Raw genomic sequence first — 27,939 nt, 5'->3', positions numbered from 1 at the left:
AAGTGATTTACTTCACAAAAACACTTAAATGAAACGTCATAAAATTACACCACACAGTCAACACTTAACAAACATTACATTTTGATGAGAACCATCAGAAATTAGCAATACACATCGAATCTTTTAGTCAGTGTTCCAACTCTAAACAAGTGGGTTTTTAGTCTCCACAACAAAAGTATAATAGTATAATAGTGCCATTAAAAACTCCTCAATATTTGTGGTCTATGTTTGTGGACATTTCCACTGTTTAAGTTGCAAGTCATGATCATGACGATCACAAATATTATTGTCTATCAGGTCTGACTGAATACAGTGAAATAGGACTGAAACATTAATATCAAGTTGTTTCATATAAGTTGTAGTTTAAAAGTCACTGGAAACTGTGTGTGAATTTGTTTCTGTAGTGGATTTTTAAGTCAACTGCGCTGATCACGACTGCTGGAGAGAAAGGAAAAAAGGAGAGGTTGAATCAGAAATGCAGCCAGCCTCCTAAAGACATGGTTTGGGAAAATGTCTTAGAGGTTAAGCTAAGAAAATGAGTTCAGATCACTTCTAACTGGAAAGATGTTTCAAATAATTAAGAGGTCTTTAATAATTAGAGCCTGCAAGACATATGTGATACTAAAAGTACACACACACGCATTTCTGCTTCATTTAAACTTTAAATTGAGGATCAAAATTCCAGGACACTTGTTGCTTTAGTCTTTTTATCAGAGAGTAAATGTTGAGCAACATTCTAACTGTAATGGTTTATCTCTCCTAATGGCGTTGATGGTGGCTCCTTTCTCTGTCGGAAGGCAGAAAGGAGAAGTTCATGCTCCCTTAAAATAAATATTTCCACGAAGTTGACAAATTTAATCAATGTCCTTAAATGCAAACTCTGATTCAGCGTTCACGCCTGGGTCTAAATGTTCTGTTGGCAAACGACACAGCATTTCTCTAATGCAACTTGCAACAGACAATACGGACAACAGAAGACCATAAACTGGGAAAGTGACTGAAACGAATCTTCCCACCTTGAATCTCCACCTTCAGTTTAAACCTGACCACCAGGGTCATTTTCAGGGAATGCTTTTACCTTCAATTTTTTTTTTGCCAGATTAGGCCTTGGTTCCTGCATTGCAAGTACAATGGGGGAGGTCATAGTAACAGGAAGTGAACACAAATGCCTAAAACATGTTTTAGATTTCTATTTAGAAAATGCATTTTAAAAGCATGCTTCATTTTTCCTTCCACTTCAGGTATAACATAAAATGCCAATAAACTCCAAACGAGTTTGGGATTGTAGGAACACAAAATGTGTAAAAGTTCCAGGTATATGAATACGTTTGAAAGACTATGTGTGCAAGCTTCTTTGACCCTGCATCTGTTGCACTTTATGGCTGCAGTTTGTTAAGTACCTCATATTACAGTCATAAAATGAAGGTCTGAATGTTGGTTGATGGAGTTTAAAGCTGTAGAGGTAATGCCGCTCTCCTTAGCCTCATACACCAGATACACACAGGGCTCCTTTAACTGCCAAAGGCCACATCTGCCCAAAACACACACACACACACACACACACACACACACATGAAATGACAAGACTGAGAGAAGAAAGAGCTGAGAGTGAAGGAGACAAGTACTTGTGGACAAGAGAGGTGCAGAAACAAGAAGGAAGATGAAATGAATGGTGGACGAATGACAGTAATAAGGAGTTGAAGGCGTTTGAATTGTAAATGAGAGGATGATGATTTGACAGCAGAGGAACTGGACGGACATGGACACATGATGGAGCTTTCATCCCTCACTGTAACGTGTCATTGTCTTGTTAAAAAGCAAGCGGAGGGACACTTCTTTCCCTAAGTCCAATTTTTCTGAGAGGCCAGCACATGAAAAGTGAAAAAGCAGAGAAAGAGCCTTAAATCAGTCTTTCTTTGACACGCTCACACAACCTTCGTGAGGAGACCAACTTTTTTTTTTCCCCCTTTGAAGGACTATTCTTTAGCCGTGCTGCCAGATGAGGTTTGATACCTGCGATTTCACAGTTAATCCTTGCTCGAATTCAAATAGCTGGGAAATCATTGTCTTTCTCTCACTTCTCTGTCTTCGCTTTCATTTTTGCTTCAGCTCCCGCTCCCGCTCTCCATCTCGGCTCCTTCTCTTTTCTCTGGTGCCGGGCAATGGAGGGGAAAAAAAAAAAAATTAAAAAAGGCCTGACCTCTGCGTTTTCTCCCCCGTCCTTAAGATTGGTTTTAAATACTCAGCAGATTAAAGCACAGGCATGAAAGCTCACATTAGCCATATATTTAAAAATCCCCCTGGTCGATAATCCGCGTATTTGTCAGAATCAAACACAGGGGAAATAGAAAAGGGACAAATGGCATGATGAGGAGACCGAGCCAGATGCATTGTGGAAGGGAATTAAAACCCGAGAGATACATTTAGAAGAATGTGGCCCAAGACAAAAAGTTCTTCTGGATTATTATTGAAATTCTCTCAAGATGGGCTCACATGAGCATTTGACAGGACGAGACACACTGGAGCAATTTGAATGACCTCTGGCAGTCCTTACTGTCTTCCTCACTTATGAATATATAAATTGCACATTGTAGTTTTAAAAAATGTTTTACTTTTGTCACTGAAAGAAACCTCACTTCATAAATTAAAAATCTGATATTTGTTACTTGGTTCCAGCTTTTGTAAATAAATGTATCTTATGTATTTTTCATTTCGACATGCACTGTTGACCGCATTATTTTGCACCCCTGATGATGATCCGCTATGAGCCTTAGAATGAACTTATCTTTCATTGAGCTAACTCAACCTGGTGCTGAAAGTGTTAGAAAGAAAGAGATTTTTAATTGTGAAAAAAAGTGACACAACAAAAGTGACTAAATTTAAGTTTACATGACTGTTACTGCTCCTTTTAATTGGTTTAGCAGCTATTTCTTGTTATAAGAGATGATTTTGTCAATATATATAACTATTCCATGCAACATTTCTGTAGATTGTAAAGACTGAAGTCCTTCTTAATATTCTCATCAGCCCATCCTACAAAATAAGAGTGCCTTATTTAAAAGGCACTTTTATTTCATGGGAAATATGTGCAGAATCATATGTCCTCCTCTGTGCTTAAAAAGGGATTCTTTTTCACATGTTCCTTCTGTTTTATGCCAAAACTATTTAGCGTTTTTATCCATATAGTATAGTTTTCTTAGAGCACATATTATGTAAACATATATTAAAGGAACTAAAAAGGCCAGCAGTTTGACATTTGTAGCTTTTTTCTTCAGCATGAAAATGATATCAGTTATCAATCCTGCAGCATACATGTTGTCCAATATGTTTACATGATATGCATGCATGAGAGCTGATCGTGCTTCCTCAAGCAGCATCAGGCTTATAATTGAAATACTTTCACCACTGTTTGAATTCAGTATGAAGGGAATCTTCCTTTACCAAAGCACAGGGTTTCAGCTGAAAACCAGCAAGAGTTTAGCAAACTTTGGACGTCTGTGGTGGTGGGAAATTACAGCTATGTTTTTCCAAACAGTGTGTTTGCTTGTACAGTAGTTAGTGTCTAATCGTTGTCATGGAGACTTGGTGACCCCCATAAAAGCAATCTTAGCTGGCTCATTGTGCTTGTTAGCAAAAATAAATATGGCTCCTCTTGCAGTGACGAAAAGAAACAGGCCTCTGTGTCTTCCAACATTTACTCCACAGGGAAACAGGATGTTATTAAATGAAAGCGTGTAAAAACCACTTTAAAAGGGAAAGCATAAATTAAATGCTTCAGTTAAGAAATAATTTTAATTGAATTGTAAGGGTTATAAATAGCTGACACTTGATTTTTAAATAAAAGAAAAGAATGATGCCCTAAAAGAAAAAGCTGCGATATGAGTTTGATTTTAATGATACAATTTATTATAGGCCTTTTTGCACATCTTTACCAGAGGAGCCAAAAATTGTGGTCAGCAAAGAGTTCAGGAAGATGCAGATAGGGATTCAAGACTGAATGTAAGTGCACGGATTCCTCCCCTTCATGGATTGGCAACCTGTCCAGATAGTGTCCTCACTCACACCCACTGACAGCTGGGAGACCCCTCTGCTCCCCCATGACCCTGAACTAGATTACAGAAAACAGTGAGCTGGAGACGAGCTTATTTGCTCTGCTTATTATTATTCTGCACATAGAGCAAATAACAAGGACATTCCTCTAAAAGACTTTTTTCCCCCTCCGTCTTACACTCACAAAGAGTATTCATAAACAGTTGTTGGTGAAACTGCTGGCTTTAAGCAGGCGAGCGAAGGCAAAGGACGTGAATAGACTTGGAAGTCAAAATGTGTGGGTCATAAATCATTAAACCCTCCACAAAAACAGCTTATTTGCACAAACAGATAACATAAATGTCAATAACCAGCTAAAACGAATTCCACATCAAATTGTATATAAATAACAAGTTGCCCTGAATGGTGTTAAACCTCCAAGGTTATGAAACTGCAGGACAGTAATCAGTGTGTGTGTGTGTGTTTTCTTATTCAACGCACATGAATGAATTTGTTTAAAGTGTCATTTTGCAAACAACAGAACAAGAAATAAAATATTGAAAAAGATTTCCTCCTGAATGGTTGTAGGGGTGGAAGAGGAGGCTTATTTGAAATATGTGAGGAAAATGTGTGTGTTCATTCAGAGTCAAAAATATAACACATGTTGTGGACATTATGTTCTACAGTACCAGTTTAATGACGTGGATCACTTCGAAATGGAAACAAAATTTTGGCTTTTGAAAAGCTTTAACAAATAAAAATGCCAAAAGTGTTGCATGTTTCTGAGTTTTTCTCCTTTATTCAGTCACCACTAATGTGAATCCAGTGCAACAAATTTTCATCATGAATTGGAACTTATAACTATAAAAAAAATCACAAATTTTACTATACTGACAAAAAAAAAAGTGTTTAAAAAATGCCTATTCCTTCTGTGAAAACAGCTGAAGAAATTAGAGGTTTGTTACAGAAGAAAAATCCCCATGAAGATCAAGGAGCAAGGCAAGAAGGTCATAAATAAGGTGGTGGAGGAGTTTAAAGCGGGGATAAATTAATCAGACCAGTACCCCAAGCTGTGAATATCTATTAGTTTTTACTATTAGTCATGCGCTCCTTGAATCAGGCCTTTATGGAAGGGTGACAAGAAGAAAGCCCTTGGTGAGAAAATGCATTTAGAAGGCTACAGAGGGTAGAAGTTGTCCAGTTAGAAGAGACTGAAATTAAACTTCTTGACTTCTTGATTTGTTTGTTTCAAAAAAACGTTAATTAATGTCAGAGTCACCTCTGCTGAACGATAACACAAAATGTACAGCTAAAGCAAAACAGTTTAATTAAAGTCATGTCGCAATGGCCCAGTCAAAGTCCTTCCAGTATGACTGAGGTCAAAGAATGGGCAAGAGTTTTAGTTTGTAAATTTGAAAAGCTGATAAAGACATAACCTGGCAGACTTTGTCATATGTTGTCATGGAGATGGACAAAAATGCAGAGAGAGGCGTAAAACAAATGAGGAACAGGTCTAAAAAAAAACTGCAGCAATGAACAGAGGAGAAAAAGACACCACACAAATAAGCAAAAGCAGATGACTAAAAATGAAACAATCCTGCTAAATATTTACTCAGGAAGGCTGGGTATAAACACAGGCCACACTTTTCAGATTTGCATTTGTGGAGAAAAAAAAAAAGTTGGCGACCCATAACATAAAAATCAATAAAATACATTAAAGTTTGTGGTTGTAGCTTTTCAAAGTATGAAAAAGTCGAGGAGGACTGAATATTTTTTGCAAAGCGCTGCATCTCTGTCTTAGCAGGTATCACGTTTCTGTGAAACAAACGCTTCAGTCTCTTATCTGCCGATCTGGTCTTGAGCTGTTTATTGCACGGGGCTTGTTAAATTTGTCAACTGCACACTGACGGTCACACTAATGCGACAGAGCTCTCTGGGTTACAACTCTGTCTGCTGCATCAGAAATCCGGGCAGCAGAACATCACATCATTAGAAACACACCCCCTCCGCCTCCCCAAAAAACACCAGGTCTTTGCCTCTATCCCTCCTCTGCATCACTCCATACATCACCTCTTTGTCATTGCTTCAACCAGTCCTGACAGCACACAATACAAAGGTAAAACCATGGAGGCTTTTCCACATCATTTTTTTTCCCAGTGTGTGTGCGCCTGGATGTGTGTGTGTGTGTGGGGGGGGGATGCTTTCACAGACAAAGACCCCTGCTGTAGCGAGTCCTGTGGGAAAGGCGTGCGGCCGGAAGATGTGAGCGCGCTGGCGAGTGATAATGTCAGCTGGAGAGATACGCCGTGTCATTTTACACAACCGCACATCAAAAAAGACAGTGGGGGGAGAAAGAAGAGAAGACAGCATGTCATTTGTTTGCTTTGATACAAGATCGCACGAGGGAGTGGATGGAAGTCTTTGCAAATATGAGTGTGTGGATGTGTGTGTGTGTAGTTGGGAAGGGGGGAGCGATATCCATGTGCTTCCATTTGACAGTAGGCCTCTATGTCTGACAGGTGAGTGGGGAAAGGACAGGATTTTGGGGGATTTTCCCTGAAAGGTTTTGTAATTAATTTACACATAAGCAGAGATGTCTTAATACTGCCACAGTTGTGTCAGCTGCCGGTTTAATTTGGTAGTTCCTTCATGAAGGCCTGGTTACCATCTTATAAATTGCGGGGTTTTTTTCTTTTAATTCTGTCACAATCTGCTATACGTTTCAGTAAAACATTTTACCAACCCTGATTTTAGGTGTTGCAAACCACGTCAAACGATCCTCCCATGACTTTCGCCTTACAGTTGGATGCTTAGGCGACTGCCTGATAACAATACTATTATCTTGTTGTGACGACACCAGACTCTCTGTCTTAGACATGCCACCTAACTGCAGATGCAGTTATTTACAAAATCCCTGTTGGTCTGCAAAATACATTCACACAGAACCAATTAATTATGTTTACATTTTATTTTTTTATTTTTTAATTTGTACAAATCACAGGTGTTTGGGGAATACTTAAGGTTTCATAGACTTTTCCATTTTGGCTTTATTCTGAAGAAATTATGGCGCGGTGTAGTCTGTGCTTGACGTTGCATATGTCTGAACTTTAAAATCAGGGTGTTTTGACATTGAAATCTTGGAATTTCACAGAAAACATATATTTCTTTGATTAATATTCTTTTCTCTTTTGCAAACCTCTAAAACAAAGACAGCTAGACATAGATAAGGCTATAAATATGTCATTTGTAAACACAAGAAAGTGATAACAGCTGAGACACAAGTAATGAAGGAAGAAAGGAATCGAAGGAGGGATAGAAGAAAAGAAGAACTCAAGGAAAATAACACGGACACATAAAAGGAAGGACAACCTTTAAGTAATGTGAGAGAGAATGAAGTTTGGAGATACAAATATTTTTCCATTCTCTGATTTGTTTTTTTTTCTGTGCATTTCCAGACCTGGAAAATACTGAAACCAAATTCCAAGCGTTTGTTAGCATGAATCTTGTTAACAGGGCAAAGCAGGTCTAAAAATATTAAATCTCTTTCCTACCGAGAAAATGTAGAGATGTAAATGTTCTTCGTTTGCTTGGTTTCCCTCACTTATTATTCATTTTCATCATGTCATAAATCTCTAAAGTGAACTCTTAAGTAAAATAACTTAAAATAAAATTAAAAAAAAAAAAGCTACAACAAAATCATGGTTAATTATGAACGACTTTCACTTAAACTTAAAATAGCAATGTGGAAACTGACTTTCAGTAAGAAAGTTAAAAGAAATTACAGTCGTAATCCTTCTTCATCTTTGAGTCAACAGCCACTTGAACAGTTAATCCTTCAGCCATGAACGCACTGCTTTTTTTTTCTAGTTAAAGTAAAGACCATATTTTTGACAGTTTACTTTCAACCAGATGAGTTTTATTAATGTTTAAATAAAAAAAATAATAATCATGTCATTTATCCCCCCACCTCTTTGAGTTTTTGTTGTTTTTGAATACTTTCAGCCAAAAGCAGCTGCCTGTTAGATTCACACACCAGCTGGGTGGACAGTAGACGACCAGGACCCAACCCCAGTAAAGCGAAGAAGTGTGTGTTAAAATAGCTTGGCTGGGTCTCCCTGATTATTCTCTTCCATGAAAAAGCCACAATGAGCAACGAGTAGTGATAAACACATTCTCTCAGTGTGTCTTCGCTTTTGTTTTTTATTTCAGTGTGTATGCGTGTGTATGTGTGTGTGTGTGTGCGTGCGCGGTGACTTGACGCGGAGCAGCTGGGACAGTAAACATGTTTATGAGAGACTAATAGAAAACACGTGGTGATTGGCTGTCGGACGGCCAGCGATACGCACTCAGACATTTGTACAGATGTTAATGTCTGAATGGAAGCCACAGATTGCAGCAAAAGCATTCAAACCTGCTTTGCACATCTAGGCACCTTACAAACACACATTTCAACTGACTGTGGAAGGAAGTAGGCAGGTGGGAAAAATCTGTTAACAAGACAACTGCTAGTTGCATGATCCACAAATCATGGCTTTCTGGAAGCAAACCAGACTCCCTTCTTTTGAAGGAAAGCCAGGAGTCAGACATGTAAAATTAAAGATAGCATGTTTCCCCATAGTGAAGCGTGAAGGTGACACCATCAGATAGAGGGGATGCTTTCCTTGGCTGGGACAGGGAAGCCAATCAGGCCTGATGAAGATTCAGGGCAGCGCATAAAGAAGGAGAAAACAAGCTATTTAACAGTCCAAAAGACTGGAGATGGGCAAAAACATTGATGTTTGACCCAAAGATTCAGCCAGAGCTACAGCAGAGTCATGTCTGAACATGGCCCAGTCAAGTCATGACACAAGACCAGGTGAGAATAGCAGGACTCGAAAACTGCTGTCTGGCTAAGATGGCTGAAAAAAAAAACAACTAATGCCCAAAGGAAGAAGCTGCACTCCATCAAACATCAAACATACAAATCACACCAAACTTTTGTGATTTTTGTTTGTAGAACATATTGAAAACCTTGAAACCTTCCCACTCCCACGATCAGGGATTACTTTACGTTGACCTAAGTCCTTCTTTTGCTGTTGTAACATGACGAGATATGCAGTTTCAAGGCTGATTGGTATTCTTGCAAAACATTGCGAACTAAAATGGGACTTCTTCTGTAGCAGCACAAACATTTTTACCCAGATCACGTTTTGTTGTTTTCCTTGTTTTACTTCTAACCACAGCGCGCTGTTGTCTTTGCACAACCACAGAGCCAACAGTGGTGTGTTTGTTTGCTCCGTCTTCCCACTTTGTCCCTATTTGTAAACACGCACGCTCATGTGTGCAGTAAACTGGGTGTGGGGACATCTGAGTGTGTTTGTGAATATTTGGATAATTTCTGCTGTGTGAAGCATTCCCACACTGACTTTGTTTATTTGTATAGCTGCATGCATGTGTGTGTATGTGTGTGTGCTGGATTGGACTCTTGAGGCACTGCAGGGATTTTGTGGGCCTTGTTTGTAAACATCAACAGCTGTAAGTTTTATTTTATTGTAGCTTTATTTTACGACATTATTCCCAGATGGCGGCGAAAGCTCACTGCCATTTTTTTTTTCTTTCTTCTTTTTTCTTCCTTCTTTCGCTTCGGCACCACACACACACACCCTGCTCTCCGTAAACTCATGCTCACTGCCGTGCGGACTTTTGTTTTCTCCTGGAGGCAAACAACAGTGCTCCGGGTCTGACGGAACCAGTAAACTCCCACTGAAGCCCAGAATCCTGCGTGGAGCTGATCAGAAATGAGTTATTGGAGTTGGTGACGAGAAGGTTTTTTTTTTTTCCCTCCTTTATACCAGCACTGTGACACTGTGGGCGAGCACTCCCATATTTCTCTTTAATTAAGCCCGGAAAAACCTTGTAGTTCAGCCAACCCGGCTCATGTAGCCACTTATGTTTTAATTTAATTACCTGTCCACTTTGATAATTATTCCCCCTGATTAACAGGGAAAGAAGGGTTCCTAAATGGAAAGGAGGATAGGTTAGAGGGCCACACTGTGTTCTCCGTCTTTCACCAGAAATGAACAAGAAGGAGGACGTTTAATTCCAATGCTCTGTAATATTCTTTTTTTTTTTTTTTAGTACTAGTTTCCCATTTAGTTATACCAGAGACACCAGTGCACTGTTTTACCCTGTTTATAACAACCACAAAAGGTAAAAAAAAGAAAACAGTTAATCAACAACGTGAAGCAAATCTTGGGTTTGCGGGCAAACATAAATTATTTAGCATGTCTCAGAACAAAAAGCACAAGAATGACTCGGTTGCTCTGTTGTAGCTTAACAAGCTACAGAGTTCCTACACATTTTTCACATAAAATTTCCAAACTTTTCCAGACTCGGCCTTCCAGAGAGCTCTGACTTTTACGGTCACTGTAAAATATAAAATACTAATGTTCACCATAAATTTATGCTAGATGATTCTGTAGTGGGCAGGTTTAAAAAAAATGTGACCTGAAAAAAAGCTGGAAGGAAGAAGGGAAGGAAGGAAGGACACGAGGAAAGAAAGACAGGAGAACAAAAAAAGAACAGTGGGGAGAATGCTTGAGAGGAAAGAGAGACGAGCACAAGGATAGAGAGGTGGTAGGTCACAAGGTAAAAAAGAAAGGGAATGAGAACAGAATCAAAGGAAGGAGGGATAACACTGCAATGTAAAAAAAAAGTAAGGAAAGAGAAAAAGAGAGAAATTTTCAAGGAAGGAAAACAGAAAAGTCACAAAACAATGAGAGAAGGATGACGCAAGGAAGGAAAAACACAAAGGATGGAAAAAAAAACATCAAGTGAAGAACGGAGCACATGACAAACAAAAGAACAACACAAGGGAGAAAGAGTAAGAAAAGAAAGGCAGGACAAACACAATGCCCACAGAAGAGAATGAAAGAAAGCATGATAGAAAGAATTGGAGGAGGGACTGAAGGATGAAAGGACAAATGGGAAAAACAGACACAAGGTGGGTAGGAAGTAAGTGCATAATGAAGGAAGGAAATAAAGAAAAGAAGGAAGCAAGTACATTAGCAGCAAAGAAAGGAAGGACACAATATTTAGACATGGAGATCAGGAATAAAGTCACAAAATAAAAATATTTTCTGCACTTTTTCCCAAAGATATCCAAACCGGAAATACAATAAAATTATCTTAAATACCTTTTTTTTTTTTTTTTTTAGCTTTTGTGCACACCTGTAAGTTACCTTTTTAATATGCAGTTTGATTTTTTTCCCCCCAGATAACATTTACAAAGGGTTCAATCCTGAGAAAAACCACTTTGAAAAGCGTCGCTCCTCAGTTTCCACATTAACACCCATCAATTCTGGAGAGACTTACGTATGACAAAGTCCCCGCCGGCAAAATCTGTCAGGCTCACAGGGAAAGACAGCAGCGAGGTAAGTAAGTAAGGAGTAAAGGAGCTCCCAGGCACTCAGATATTCGCACCCAAACATTTGCACACACACGCACGCTTATTATTTTCTTTTTTCTCAATGATATTGATCACACTAATGAATGTGTAGTGATTTACTTGAGCCATGCCATCGTCTTCTAAAACTAAATGCTTTAAATAGAGGAAAGGCAGAAGGGCAAATTCTCATTTATTTTTTTTTTTTTCCCAGGATCTTCTTTGGATTTATGGTTCATTTTTCTTTTCATTTTGCAGTGACAGGTATGATGTAATTTCCAAAATTCATCAGTAATCTTCACACTGATGTGGCGTCAATTAGTAAATGAATGTGGAGACGAGAAACAGCGCAGTGATAATTTAGCAAAAGGAGTTGTCCAGCTTCCAAAATACATAAAGGACAGACTGAGGTAGGCAGACAGTAAAAATTTATCTAATCACTATATAACTGTCTAAACCAAAGCAGGTGTATCACAAGAAAAAGAGGAGGGGGGGAAGATCCACTTAAATTTTATATTTTAGTTGTGCAATTGAGCATTTCTTATGCTGGCATAAATCTTTCTAGAATAAATCAATGTTATTCAGCATTAAAAATAAAAGTAATTTCTCAATAAATGTGCCAAAGCAAAGAGCAGTCTTAGTTACAAGCAAACTTTACAAGTACTTATAAGCTCGCTGCTGGCCTGGGGATCCTAAAAAAAAAGCCTCACAGTTTAAACGTCACCGTGGATCACATGACCAAGTGACGCCAGGATAAAAGATAGCAGTACTTTTTCCACCTCTGATTTGGAGAGCATCGATTGAGATAAAAACTTTTCATTTTTTCCTTCAATAAGAAAACGTTCAGACAAAAACCTGTTTGCATGTTTATTCAGAAACTTAAATGAACTGAATTTTGATTTACAGCATTTAGTCTTTTCACAATACCATTGTGAACCTCAGTAACCTGAAATAATGTCTAGCTGCCCTGAGAGGATTTCCCTGAGATTTGCTCATTCTTACGCTCACATTGTAACACGGTGGTGGCACCACTATGCCCTGGGATTACTTTTATGCAGACTATAAAACGTGTTTTCTCTGCAGATGAAGAGAGATTTAAGCTTTTATTATTACATCAAGTCCAAGCATGCTTCTGAACTAACATGACAATGAAACTTTCATTGTGAAAATGAAAGTTTCACAACAGAATGTCCAGAGCTGAACTTGCCAGAAACTCAGTGGAGTCGCCTAAAGAGCGCTGTGAACATGATATGCCTTCACAGAGAACCGAACTGACGCTTTCAAGGTCCTTCAAGTCGAGGTCTTTTTCAAGTCAGTAAATATTACTAATTGAAGATGTGGCATTCTCTTCACAGCTTCCATAGACGGAAAGCAATAGGTGATTAAAAATGTGCTTCAAAGAATGCATTAGTTTAGGGAAAGAATTGACTAAATTGTATTGTTTTTATGGCTTCCAAATGAAATAAACAAGATAAATTTCATGTTGAAAAAAAAGATTTTTTTTAACGCCTATGTTTAAGTGCAATTGTGATCTGTTGTGGATTCTCAGAATTATGTTTTAAGGAATAATTTCTGTTTGTTTCTTCCTACCAACTGAGCAGTCTGAAGCCATTTGGTTCAGCTTTCATTTTGAATGGATTTTATTAAATAGATCAGCAATATTTACCACTTAGCAGGCACACACACACACACACACACCCACACAACCCCCCCCCCCCCCCCCCCCCCCACACACACCACACACACACACAACACACACACACACAAATTATTGAATAAAGCTGGTAAAATGACTATAGCAGAGGTGTCAAACTCCAGTCTGGGAGGGACGTTGTCCTGCAACTTTTAGATGTTCCTCTGCTGCATCACACCTGAATAGAATAATCAGGTCATTAGCAAAGGTTCTGGAGAACTGATCTACACAAGGAGGAGAGAAATAAGTCATTCAATTCTGTTTTTTTGTACCTGAGGCAAATCCAAAAACTGCAGGATAGAGGCCCTTGAGGTCTGGAGTTTGACACCCCTGCTCTACAGTGTGGCCAAGTTGTCCTTGTATTTTGATAAATAAATAAAGAGAGAAATTATGTGTTAAATGCAACTTGGAAATGAGATCTGCATAATAAGGATGGTCAGCAACACTGTGGGTGCTGGTGGGCTGAACTCAGACCAGGACATTTTATAGCCAGTGAGCAGACCAGCCCTGGACATTTCCTGGACATGTCCACAGTCCAGGAAATATATATATATATGTATAAATAAATGAAGAGACATAGGTGGATAAAAAGGGGACAAATTGATATACTGACAGGTAAGTAAATTAACAGATGAGCAAACAAATGATTAAACAGACAAACGAATGAATCGATTGATTGGACAAACTGTTTAATCATTTGTTTGCTCATCTGTTAATTTACTTATCTGTCAGTATATCAATTTGTCCCTTTTTTATCCACCCATGTCTCTTCATTTATTTGTTCCTGTTCATCACTCTTCTATAATGGTCGGAGGGTGTGAGCAACAAAATTAACTGCAATAGAAAAACAAATGCAAACAAAAAATGTTGCAGCGGAAGAAAAAATGCCACAAATGCAAAACAAAACCAAGTGAAACTACAAAATGCCACAACATTACAACATTACATCTGTTGTAATGTTGTAATGTTGCTTACATTACAACAGAGGTAATGTAAACATCTGTTGGTATGCAGTATTTGTTATTTCAGATTGTAATAAACACACATTTTGGACACCAGTAAGTTTTCCAGACTATTGGACTGATTCTCACAGAGGGCACTGTTGAAGACGGTGTGCATGCAGTCGCTTTTTCAAAACAGGAACCAGTGACAAACAATCAACGGCTGTAAATAAACCACATGCTGGCTCAGTCAGCTGAACCACATCTAATATTAAAATTAGAATAATGCAATAAAGAAAAAACTAACTCTACCACAGAGTGGTTTTTTTGTTTGTTTGTTTATCTTTGGAGAAGGTTTGAATTAACTCATAGTTTGTTCTTGTTAACTGTTTTAGTCGCCTTTTAAAATCATTTCTCCCTCTTGATGTCCATTGAAGTTAAACACAATTGGACATGTTAGCTCAGTGAAGATGTTTCGCAACTTCATAGCCAGTAGCTACTTTGTCAGGTCTCAGCTAAATTTGGTTCAGTTTATCTATAAAGTTCCAGTTATACGTCGCCTCACTCAATGCGACGCCAATCAATACAATCAAAGAACAACAGTAGATTGAATTGCTGTTGCACGTAATCATAATTAATGGCAGTGCAGTCAAGATCAGTGTGTGAAAAGTTTTCTGTCAAAGGACATTTGTAATATTTATTTTTACTGGCAGGCAATAAAAATATTTTTGAATGTAATATAAAAATTATTTTTGGAATAACTCAACCCAGGTAACAATCCTGCACTCAGCAACTAACATAGTTACTGATGGGGCCCTTTGGGGAACTACCCACCCACAGCTTAGAAGTTGCCCCCCCAAATAAAATGTACTGAAGGATCTTCAAACAAGCTTGGGCAGGCCTTGGGAAACTTCTGGAATATTTCAGTAATTATACAGACTCTAAATTTAGATTAGCACTATTAGTCTATGTCTACATAAACATATTGTTTGTTTGTTTGTTTTTAAATAATTGTTTGAGAGTTTTAAAAGGCAGAAAAGGGTGAACAGGGACTGAGCAGGAGAGCTGATTGGCTTGACTGTGCTTTGTTTCTGGCGGTTTCTGGGCTCATAATTTGTGCAGGCCAACATCTGTTGCTCTCTGCCTCCACAATAGCACAACTCAGCAAGGATGCAAAGCAGGTCAAAAGATCACTGCCTTCCCCTCATCTACACACACACACACACACACACACACACACACACACACACACACACACACACACACACACACACACACACACACACACACACACACACACACGATGGGAGAGCGACAGAGAGCCAGCTTTCCTCAAATGCTGTGCGCCACGACTTTGCGCACGTGCTTTACAGGCATTACGGTAGCACAGCAAACTGTCCCCCCGCCACACACACGCTTCACACACACACACACATACACGCACACACACGCTCAGCCCAAGTGATTCAACCCTGATTTCCAAGCGAACAAGCGAGCAACAAGACAGGATGCCAAAAAGTGCAGACCAGAGGGGAGGTTTTACGCGCTGATCGGGCTTCTTCGAGAAGAAAGCCGGCGGAAGAAGAAGGTGCAGCAAGTGAAGAAGACGAAAGAAAGGCGCGTTGTTTCTCCCGCTGCAACTTGCGCTCAGTGCCAGAGTTTTTAGCGGCAGTATTGTTCCGACTTCACTCCAGAGGGGCCACTCCGAGGAGAGAGGACGCACACAAAAGGGGGCAATAGGAAAAAGGGACTTAACGAGCACGCTTTTTCTCCGCTTAAAGAAGTAATGGTCTTAAGACCCTAGATTTCTCTGTCTCTCGCTCTCTTTTTCCTCTCTATTGTTTTTTTCCAACCCCCCATTTTATGCCCGATATATCTATTTTTTTATTATTTTTTCGCGTCCCGTCGGCTCGTGCGCCCCCCGCCCCCCTTGTTTGTCGCCGTGAAGAAAGAGTGTGGACGCGCCGGGGTCTGAGGAGCAGAAGCGGGCTGTCCACATGGTCCAACCGCTGGCGTGAAAGTTGACTTCTTCAGAAACCCAGAGAACAGGTTGACGCATTATCTTTGCACTTTAACTTTTTTCGCTATCCTTTCCTTCCTTCTTTCTTTCCGCGCTTCCATTGAAACTCTGATACATAACTTCCCCCCCACATCTTCTGTTTCTGAAGTTTATTCGTACAGTTGAACTATTAGAGTAAATGTACCACATGGGACACCATCATGTTTTCCTATTTTGTCATGTTTCCCCTTTTTTTCTTCTTTTTTTTATGTGTGTGTGTGTGTGTGTGTGTGTGTGTGTGTGTGTGTGTGTCACAGCTTCATTCCAACTTTCGCTATTTCTCACCCGAAACTTTAAAAATCCCTTTTCTTTGAGCCACTTGTTGTGATCTGTTTTCATTAGCGCAGTATTTCCCCCTCCCTCTCTCTCTCTCTTTGCTACTTTTATAAAGATAAGAAACGATTTGTTAAGATTTGTTTTGAAACGTCTTGCTTCGTCGCTATAAAAGAGTTTTTTTTTTCTAAAAAAACAAAACAAAAAAGCATTTATTAACGCGGTGTTTCGTGGCCACCCTCTGCCTGCAGCTTTCCCTTCAGAGACAACAGAAACTTTTCTCTTTGTAAAAGGAGCAACTAAAATGTCGCGATCCAATTTGAGGAAGGCAGCTTAAATAAAAACAAAAAATAATAATAAAAAAAGGGAAAATATTTCCTAACAGTTGTGATAAATTTACTCGAAGCTTTAGTGATTTCCTGGCCACAAACGCGTTCTTATTTTATTCTTATTTTTTTAATCATTTGATTGTATTTATTTTTTAATGTTGCTAATAATTAAACTACGACGATTAAAATGATAGAAAAAAAAGGACTTAGGTTCCCTGTCTGGAGATAAAAGGGCTCTTGTCTTGAGGAGGGAGGGGGGAAAGCTTTTGGAGCTGGCATGGTCAATAGGTTTTGGGGGAACAATACTTTCTTTTCAAAAGATTCTGACTTTTGAAACTGGAGTCGCTGTGTGAGACCTCACCGAGGTTTGATGCGTCCGCGCTGCTTCCTTTATTTCTATTTCGTTATTATGATCTGCTGGATTGGACATTAAAAACAAACAAACAAACAAACAAACAAACCGCAACAAAATCTCGTATTTTAGAGGTTCGATGCAAGAAAAGTTCTAAAACAGTATCAATGTGAATTGCAAATATTCAGGGCTTCATGCAGGATTCAGTCTTGTGTCAAAAACCAAAGCTCAGTGAGCTTGACTATATAAATGATAGTAACTTTAATAACAGTAGCCTAATAATAAATGAAACACCTCGTTTTGGATAAAAAACGACAGTGCGTTGTCAAGTTTCGATGCTGCTCCAGATTAGTCTTTGTCTCAGTGTGGAATACTAAAGTCCAGCCTCTGCAAGTTTCTCCTCAGATCAGGCCTCCTGCACCACTGACGAATTCATTTCTCAACAAGAAAAGGAGGAGAAAAAAAAGGAGATGCATCTGCATTAAAGCTGATGTCGCAGTGACGTTCTTTTTTTCTCTCTTTCTTTTTTTTAGCGTCACCTATTCAAATGAAAAAAGCAGCGACATTAAGTTAAATAAAGAAAAGTTGCTTTTATCTCATTAAAATACAAATTCTGAAATGAAACCAGCCTGCAAATCCCTGCGTGTCAGTTTAACAAAACAAAAATAAATAAATAAAATAAAATAAATAAAATGGGGATAGAAATGAAATGACAATTAATTGCTGTTAGTTGTCTGTCAGTCACAGAAAAGCATACAGGCCGTGTGAGTGCAACACCCTGACACGGGCATTATTGCCCTGTGATTGATGGGCGCGGGGGCATTTGGCATAATTAATTTTATTTACTGTGTCCTCTCTGCGCTGTCGTGCCCCCTCCCCCTCCCCACCCCACCACCTCCACCACCTCCACCAACCCCCGTCTCTCTGCGCCCCCTTCCCAGCCTCGCCACCACCACCACCGCCAACCTCCTTGTTCTCTGTGGCGGCATTTTCGCGACGTGATGACACACTTTTAATTGCGGTTTAATAGAAGATCCAGCGGGAATAAAAAAAAAAAAAAAAAAAAAAAAAAAAGGCTCTTCATCATATTTTATGACCTTGCCACAGCTCTGGAGTCAAACAGGCAGGCTGTTTTTTTTTTTTTTTTTTTTCCCTTTTTTTGCGATGGCGCAAAGCCCCAGGTGCGCACTTCATTTGTTAAAAAAAAGAAGAAGAAAAAAAAAACTTAAACAGAGTTTAAACCATCAAGTTTTTGTTTTTGCGTGAAAAAAAATCTGCGCATAGTTCTTTTTCAGGTTTGTGGGCCTTTTTTCACTCCTGCTGCTGTTTTTAAAATTGACCTTTTTTCACTGGCATACACAAAATCAGATTGGGACTTTATGTTTTTCAACACAGTTTTGAAGAATTGGGCAGTGTAATAATTAAATGAATTTGGTGCTAGGAAAAAATATAAATATGCTCCACAGACACAAATAATTACACAAATGCTCTCTTAAAATTTGAAGCAGAATCAGTAAATATATTGAATGGAAATAATACTTTTTGATTATTTTTTATTATTATTTTTGAAATATGTGACCTCCACAGCTTTTTATTTTTTTTTCTTATCAGGCTGTAGTTTTGTCTCAATTTAAAAAGTCTTTTTTTTAACTTCTTACAAAAAACACTTAATTTATGTTCTTTGTATATTAATGTTTGTAATAAGCTGACTGATGATAATTACTGATCTGCTGAAGAAGGAGCTTTCCATTTCCACAATGACTTCCCGGATGAAGTCATTGTGGAGTGGCTGTGGCGTGAGGTGTTGCATTTCCGATACACTAAGTCGTTATTTGAAAGGGAAAAGTGTAAAAGTGGAAGGAGCTGAAGGTGTCTGAGACACACTGACTCTCCCTGCCTGCTGTCGGCCATTGTCTGCATTTCCAACATATTTCCATCTGACTTACTTCAACACTTTCCCCTCTTTGCTTTATTTTTCCCCTCTCCTCAGCAGCTCGTGTGTCTTTTGCACATCCTGTTTTATATCATTTCGTATTTGAATTCCTCCTCTCCTCCAAATTCCCATCAGATTCACATGATTGTTTCTGCGATTCGCATATTGCTTAAATGACGATTTCTCTCTCTCTCTTTTCTTTATTTTTATTTTTTATAATGGTCCTGGAGTATGTGGAGTGGTAGAGCGTGCACAGTGGGGTGTGACTGGAGCCGTGTAGGAAAACTGTCTAGAGAGACAGGCAATAATAATGAATCTCATGCGCTCTAAAACCCCTTCAATAGGATTAAAAGCCACCGACGTGATTGTATTATTCCATAAACTCACTCACAGAGTCCTTACCTCCAGCGTGAGTACATGTGAAGGTACATGTGGAACAGTGTATGCATCTCAGTGTGTATGCATGCGTGTGTGTGTGTGTTTAATGCTTTTTTTTCCCCTCCTCAATCTACCTGTCTTGCTTGAGTGAAAATGGACAGTGTTTGAGTTTTTTTTTTAAATGTCCTGCGCGTTGGAAGCGCGTCGACAGCCCAGCGCTGACTGTCTCTGCATCTCTGATGCTCTCTTCATTAAAACCCTCTCCCGTCATCCCAAACCCACAAGTCTGAGTGGGCTTTTTGCTCCAAAGTGATGTTGAAGAGCGTGAATATACCGCAGCAGCTATACATGTAGGGTTTGACCCGTGATAGATTTACTCCTGTTGGAACACTCAGATGTTCAAAAGCTGAAACGCTTAATATCTTCATATCCATTCATTTGGGTTTTGAGGAAAAAGCCAAACTGAAAATGTTCCGAGACTGGAATTTTAAATGTTGGTCCTGAGGCTAATGAACTATAAGAAAGACGTGTGGCTTTTTCCCCCCATTTGTATTGACTTAAAATCCCATCAAATGCAACATAAATGCAATTATATATTTCTGTATGAATTGCAAGTGGGGGAAAAAAATGCACGATTGTTTAGAAGTTTGGATTGCTTTGTGAGTGACTGACTGCACAGTGAAACTGCCGTCGCATTGCTTCAAACTGAGGCCTGATTATACATGTGGTTCTAATTGAACCTGTTATTTAGGAGAAGCTGAGGGGCCGAAAACGTGTGTGTCTGTCTCATAATAAATCCCACACGCTTTTTTCCAAGACTAGATGTGTTTTCTCGCGGCGCTGCCGTACCGTCAAGTTGCTGTGTGCAGCTGACGGGGGAGAAAATTCTTTTTTGTATTTGAATTTATAATAATATGCTGTAAAAATGCTCTGATTTATCAGTCAGGGATCAAATTGAGCCAATCTTCCCTAGATTGACTCCGGTCGCTAATCAGGTAATCAGGAAATCAAAAAAACTATTTAGTGTTTTTTTTCCTTCAATCAGAACTAAAACTCATCCCCCTAGTTTTGATAAATCTTTTGAGTTTAATAAAAACCTGCAAACTTTTAATTTATTTCTTAATAATCTGTGGGTTTTAAAACTATTACCCTTGTCAGATTTATCTCTTTTGGCATCACACTCTTATGGAAAAAAAAAAAATCTTAAGTGACAAAAAAAAAAAAAAATACTGAAGTTGGTATCAGGCAGGAAAGGTGACTGAATCATCTCTACCTATTTGGACCAGTTATTGTAATTTGACAATGTTTTATAGCCGGTGGTCATTAACACATTTCCACATCTAAGGAGATCACATCACATTTCCAAAGTTTTTTTTTCTTTCCTCATTTTTCAGTAATGCAGGCATTTCGCTGACTTTGTCAGAGCTCAGCCCCATTACCAGCTGATGGATGTGGGAAGAAGTGACCCAATAGCTCAGAGCGGAAGAGACCGTTTCCTATGGGTGTGGAGGGGTTGGCTCGGGGTTACAGGCAGAGATAGAAAATATAAGGGGGGAAACCTGCCCGACGTGAAGGAAACAACTGTGTGAGAGTTCCATACCTGGGTTGTCGTGGCCGAGGAAGCATTAGATCAGCCTCTCCGGAGTGCCGCTTGGCACCTGAGAGTTAGAGCTGGAAGGAAAGAGAAGGGAGGGGGACTGTGGAGTCTGGAGGACTGAAAGCAGAGTGTGAAGTGAGGCAGTCGGAGCGCAGTTTGATTTCAGAGTCATGGCAGATCAAGAGGTCATTGGCGCAGATCGGGTAGAGCACTCAAGATGGTCAATGTGGGCTGGAGAGTGAAGAATGAAGCTGAGAGGACGCCTGTTGTGTTCAAGCGGAGCATCTTCCCGAAAAGCTCTCATCGTGCATTGTGTCCTCCCGCTAACTCTGCATTGCTTCTGACAGCTATATTTGTGTTATGGATTTTCCTTCAGTCTGTCCTGTCTTCCTTTCCTTTTCTCCCTTGCCTCCCTCTCTCAGTCACTCCCCCAGTCAGCCCTCCCCCCCTCCCCGCCACCCTTTGACCTTTTGTAAGCACTTCATCAGAGAGCCGTTGGTGTTTTCTAAAGCCCCGAGACAAACTGACAGGGCAGCCGTCAATCGAGTTCAGCGGCGGAGAGCCTCCCCTCTGAACAACAATGTGCTCAAACTTTCTGCAGCTTCGCTTTAATGTGCATCGAAGGAAGTGTTTGGTGACAGCTGTGAGGCGCGACACTGCGAGTGTGGCGCAGACAGCGCCCGCGCGTCGCGCAGATTTCACGAAACGCTCGATTGAGTGGAGAAGCGCTCGTTTTTATGTTAAAAACCTCCAGAGTGGACATGACAGAGGGACAATTAAGAGACTCATCCAAGAGCATGCAGCATCTCATGAATTCAGATGCAGATTTCTCGTCAGTCTGCATGTTTGATTCCTGAAGTTCAACTCCAAAAAAGTTAAGCAGATTTATTTTTTGCTATTTTTCGAAATCTCCTGTTACACCCGAAAATTTGGATTTCTTCAACTGGGTAAAGCGTAGATTAATGTACAATGATAGGAAATTAGCCATGCTGCGTTTCCCCCTGTTTCTTGCCTTCCTGTACTGAGGAGGTAATAACCATTTAAATGCATCTCATTATGTTTTCTAATCCGCAAAGTATGGAGATGCTGGCTAACACAGGCGAAAGTGAGGCAGGAGCACTGCTCTTTTATGGTATTAGTATTTGTGGTATTAGTTCCAGGGGACATGGGATGCCTACTTAAGCTATTAGCATGTGAGGCGCCGCAGGATGATCCATCCCCCTGACAGGACGAGCTGTTAGCCAGTGTTAAACCACATCACAATGGGCTGCCGGGGTTGACGGATTGACAGAGCTCCAGAGCACCACTCGCCTGGGCCGCCCCCTTCCTTCCTTCCATCCACAGCTACATAACATCTCGAAGATTTATTCACTTACAGCGAGAGCAGAGCTGGGATAAAAATACTTTCTCAGAACTAAAATACTTTGAGTGGGTGAACTGGAAAACCGTAGAAGACAAAATGATTCGTGTTTCTTACACCTTTGGTCCTCATTTTCTTGCTTTTTAGTCTGCTTTGACCATAAAATGAAGTGACTTGGTGGCTTTGCCCAACAGGGTTTAGATTTAATGGCTTTGGTTGGGATGATTGGAGCTACAGTTGCCACAGATAGGTTGCTTCCAGATGCATTGGACTGAATGCGTAGATATTGTGTTGTTTAATGTAGCCTTATGGCAATTGTGTGTGTGTGTGTGTGTGTGTGTGTGTGTGTGTGTGTGTGTGTGTGTGTGTGTGTGTGTGTGTGTATGGTGTGTGTGTGTGTGTGTGTGTGTGTGTGTGTGTGTGTGTGTGTGTGTGTGTGTGTATTCAGGAGAGTGAGGATTTGTTCTTTTTTAACTCAGCTGGCTGTGCTTTTCAGAGTCAGAACATTTCCAAATTTGACTTTGACTTCCTTGCAAACGAGGGAAAAATGTTGCTCTCTTCCTCAAGCCAGCTGACCAGCAGTTACAGAACCAGGTAGCGGTGGGACTTCATTGAGCTACTTAGAGCTCCATAAAACTGCAAAAAAACTTCCTGGGATCTCATTAACCATATTTTTAACCACTGGAACAGTATGATGTAAACTGAATCTTGTAAAACCGAAACTCTTTTGAACCTTAGTCCCTTATTTGTAAAATTTATGGCTAAAACTTTTAACTTGAAAGAAAATCAAGGGAAATCTGTCATTTCTCTCAGTGATGGTAAAATGCGTGATTATATGAAAGAAAAGAGGACGTGGCTACACAGATATCCAGTTCCTGCAGAAACAGTTGGACATATGAACTGCTATAAAATGAGGGAAAGCTAAAGTTTCCACCAGGAAGGCGAACTTGTACCACCATTTCCATTAGGAAAGTTTTACTTTCAACGGTCGTACATTGCTAAAATGTGTAACTAAATGACAAAGAGAGAACATGGCTACAGAGACGTTTAACTCCTGCAGTATGCTCGGGTCTCTCCGTCATTTTCTCTGATGTCTCCTTTTCTTTTTTTGTTCAGAAGCCATAACCTTTTAAGATTGAAACACCCCTGATTCTGACCCATTCCTTGCACCTAACAGTGATCAACCATCCTTCGTTTTTCCTTCCTTGGACACAGTCCCCCAAGTTATGTTTTTTGTAGACAAAACATCAGCGGTAACAAGACACCAATCAGAAAGAGTTGTTTTTCTTAGCGATTCAATTTCTCCAAATCAAACAAAAATAAAGTTTTCCAGGCAGGCTGAGGCAGCAGCGTGGGCAGAGCAGCAGCAGCTCTTGCTGGTTTATCGGCGAGCACTGAGACTCCCGAGTGTGTACGCACACACACACAGGCACGCACGTCTGTGTGCGGTGGGCATTGTTGACCAAGAGACATCTGCCACTAGATTATTCCCAGCTGTTATCTGAATAATTGTGTATCCCCCACCCGACACCTCCCTCCTGCCTCCACAACACTCCTCCCGCTCCTCCTTTGCTTGCTGCCTTCTTTGCTCCCACGTCGTCGGTTCCACCACCTGATGAGACAGAGTGATGGGTCTCTTCTTTGGATGCCTCACTCCCCTTTTTCTTTTCTTGTTCTTTATTTATTTATTTTTTCTTCTTTCGTGCGTGCGCAGAGTGCCTGTATCTGCAGAGCCTCCCGGTCACCGGTCGCTGTCTGACATTTGTAGAAGGATTTGAGCGCCTCCTTCCACCACTCCTCCCTCCCCGCCCTTGTGGCTCTCGGGGAAATAAAAGTAGCCTAATCCTGGCAGATCAAGACTGCTGTCCACCACAGCTTTACCAGCCTGTGAATTAGAGCCAGCTCTCATGTTCCTGGGGAAAGGGAAGGGGGCGAGCGAGGAGGTGGGTGTGTTTGCTCTGGCCTGACTGCTGGCCTGTGAAGCAGCGTTAACTGTTTGCTGGCAGGATATTGGGCAAAGAAGTGCAACTAAAACCAAGAGGAAACCATGTAAAATAGGGGGAAAGGCATATCATGTTGTTCATGTACAGTTTAGGTTTCTTGGCCATCAAGTTTTCAGTTTTTTTTGTCTAAAATAATTGTTTTTATATTACTGAAACAAATATGAAAACTAATGCAAATTATGTTTTTCTGTTCTTTCACTTTCCCCCTCTATATCTACAAAGCCACACACAAGAAAGACACAATTTTGCTTCTTTCGTGAACTGATTTTTGCATGAAGCAATAATATGAGGTGGAAATTTACATATATTTTCTATTTGTTCTCTTGGTGTTATTTTTCTTTTAGTTTCGGTATTTTAAGATAAATGCTTGTAACATTCATAAGGCTTGTATGTGCTGCCTGCCTTCCACCAGGCTCCAGAGTTTCCTTCAGTCCTGCGCCGCGGTTGAACGGAAAACCCTTTTTTTTTCCCCTGCTGGAGTTCCAATAGTCACTCAGTGTGAAGGACTCCACACTTGCTGCTTCCCTTTTTTTTCTCCCTAGCTTCTTATTGTGTTGCACGTTTTACTATCCACCCACCCCCAATGGCGGTCTTCTTGTTTTTTTTCCCCCTCTCGTCTTCTCATCTTTCCCGTGTATTGTGTTTCCTCTACAATCTTCCTTGCATCCAAGATCTCTGTATTGTCTCACCTCCAATAGTTGCTTCTTTTGCTTAGGCCGTGTTTCAGCCAGATTAAATGGTGAATTGGATTAAATCAAACCAAGGTTTTTTTTTTTTGCGTGGTAGGATGAAGGAAAAGTAAATATTTTGTTGTAAGAAAAAAAAAATCAACAACAACAAAACCTTGTGGATTAAATTACAAAAAAAGCACACAAAAAAACAATTGTAGATTTTCACACAGAATTAAATTAATTTCTTCCGTTTTACATTTTTACTCACATTTTCTATAAATCTATACCAAGCAGGAAGCTCTAATTGTAATTTTGATAAGATACAAATAACTTTTTGGGACATTTTAGAATGATTGAAATATGCTTTATGCTACAGAGACACCTGCTTGTCCCTGGACCACATATTGTTGATCTTACTTTTTTATCTTACTCAGAAAAATAAATAGCAGTGTTTGGTTTTGCTACTTTACACGACAACCATCGGTGCCTTTTTGAGATTGTGTCTCATTTTAGAATATTTCCAAATAAACACTGGGAATATTTCCAAAATGAGACAGTGTCTTTTCTGTAAGCAAAAGGAAAGGGCAGTGGCCATTTTTTAAGCCAGCTGCCTAGCAGTGGGTGTCAACAGGTGGGGGATGGGGAAGCGCTATTCTCTTCTGCTTCATGAAGCTGGATTAAAAAAAAGCTCTGTCTCCCCGGCATGTTCTGTGTCATTATTCTAAAAATGGGTTTTGATTTTTAAACATGACAGAGAATCTTTTGTGGACCTCTAATCAATTTTGCAACAAACGTTCTGGGGGCAAATAATAAAAAAATTCTTAAAGATCTACTGCTTTTCTGAAGGTGATTACTGGGTTATTAGATAAGCCGATGCCAAAAATGCTCATTTGCTCACTGAAGGTCAGAGCTGCAGTGTGCAACCTGTAGCTCTAATCGGCAACTTCTGCTGCGGCAGGTTTCCATTGTCTAAAGGTCAGTCGGGGACCGTGCATTAGCCTCGGAAAGTTGTTAGCATAAACGAGGGAGGGGATGGGGGGAGGAACCAAGGACTAAAGTACAAAAACCCCCAAAAAGAAACGAGGACAGGATGGAGACAGGAGGGGAGGGTGAGTGGCAATGAAACCCCCGGCATGCTTTGTGGTGTCAGGCTTGTGTACGGCTTCTGGGGGGTTTTATGCGAAGTTTTCCTGCAAAAACCTCTCTGAAGGCTGGCTGGGTTTGGTTCTGACCAGCTCGCTTGTTGCATGGTGGTGGTGGTTGGGGGGTGCCGGTTTGCTCAGTGAGTGGGTGGAAAAGGGAAGTGAGAATGCAAAAAAAAAAAAAAAAAAAAAAAAAAAGAGAGCAGTGCATAAGACAGCAGGCATGCTATCGCAGTTGTCCGTTGCACCAGGACAACGGACAACTGCGATGGCAGTCACTGATCTAAAAAACACAACTCCTGACTAAAGTCTCTGTCTTTCTTTGTGTCCTTTCGCTTTGCTACTTTCTCTTCCTTCAGCGTCCCAAAGATCTACGCTGCCCTTTAGAGTGCTTACTATTGACGTACAGTCGTGCATTAAGGGAACACAGGCTGAGCCTATTTGCAGGTAATGAGAAAAGGGGGGGGCTGTGCTGTATTGTAACTTGTTTGACCTCTGATGGTGGGGTCAAGTTCATCCTAAAGGGACTGTAATTCTCTCCCCTCTCAGCTGAAACACATGACAGCACCCCGGAGGGAGAGCGAACAGAGAGCGGGGCCGGATCTTCTTCATCACAAATTTGACATTTTTTCTTAGCCCCTTTCTCCGCTAGCTCCCCTTCCTCTTCCTCATACCCCTCTCTTCCCACAGGGTTAATTGAAGGGGAAATTGATAGTTCTGTGCGGTAATTGTGGCCTTGAGAATGCTCCGTCTCCCACAGAGATAGACGAGGCCCGCAGTAGCAGACACAGCGATACGCTGCAAGAGAAAACCAGAGAGAAAAATATGAGCGAGAAAAGCAGATGGAAAGAAAAATTGAGAAACTCGAACAGAGCAACCCCCCCCACCCCCATCCTCTCGACGCCCCCATCCCACCGCTGCCTCCCAGCTGGAGGTTTGATTGGCTGATGAGGGCGTGGGGCTGGTTGGCTGATGAACTGAGATTTCTGCGCAACTTTACAAGCCAGGCTCTGATAATCATTCAATTCATTATCCAATCAGCGAGACTTGCAACACAACTTTTTTTTCCCCCCTCACTCACTGGTTCTCCCTTTAACCCTCCCACCCCTTCGCCTTCCAATCCTCCCATTGCTCCCCAAGGAGTCTGGGATGGACAGATGAGCGGAGTGCGCCATCTCAGTTCGGTTCTGCTCCGCTGCATGCTGAAGCAGAGAGAGACTTTATAATCCACCAATGCCAACGGTGACTGGACGCTGTGCCTCAAATGTTTCTCTCTCTCTCTCCTTCAGGAGGGGCTTCTCTTTCCCGGGGGCAGAGCTATGTAATTAGTCTCTTTCCAGAAATAGAAAACTAGTTTTTCTACAGACATTTTGTGATGTCACCAGACATGAGCTCGTGTGAGTTTCTTACTACATGAGAATCTTTGAATAAAATTAGCGTGTTTTTGTGGGTTTTTTTTAATATACAGCTAAGATCAAAATTATTTATATCCCTGGAAAATGATCTTAATAAGAACAAGAACTTGAGAGAGATATCTTTCAAAAAACATTTAAACAACATAATAAAAACCATGTTTAAGGAGTATTTTTTTAAAGTTGGTTTTATTTACAGTTTAATAGAAATGGCATGTTAAAAATATTTATCATAACCTATTCCAATATTGAAAGTAAAAATGTTTGATATAAATGTCGACAAGCTATTTTTTTGTTTAACTGGTATTTTATTTATGATGATGAACTCCTGGAGGTTTTATGGC

General features: G+C 40.3%; 1 protein-coding gene across 1 annotated transcript in view; it reads left to right on the top strand.

Moving 5' to 3' along the window:
* The first annotated feature begins 15,490 nt into the window (after window positions 1–15,490).
* Window positions 15,491–27,939, top strand: part of foxp4 (forkhead box P4) — a 107,532-nt gene continuing 95,083 nt past the window's right edge. Inside the window, exon 1 of the mRNA XM_055027590.1 lies at window positions 15,491–16,135. The gene's annotated coding sequence lies outside the window, so the exon portion shown is untranslated. The remainder of the gene's footprint in view (window positions 16,136–27,939) is intronic.

This window comes from Poeciliopsis prolifica, unplaced genomic scaffold (genome assembly GCF_027474105.1).
Source record: "Poeciliopsis prolifica strain line A6 unplaced genomic scaffold, Auburn_PproV2 SCAFFOLD003, whole genome shotgun sequence".
Taxonomy (NCBI): domain Eukaryota; kingdom Metazoa; phylum Chordata; class Actinopteri; order Cyprinodontiformes; family Poeciliidae; genus Poeciliopsis; species Poeciliopsis prolifica.
This window is presented reverse-complemented; position numbering and strand designations above follow the sequence as displayed.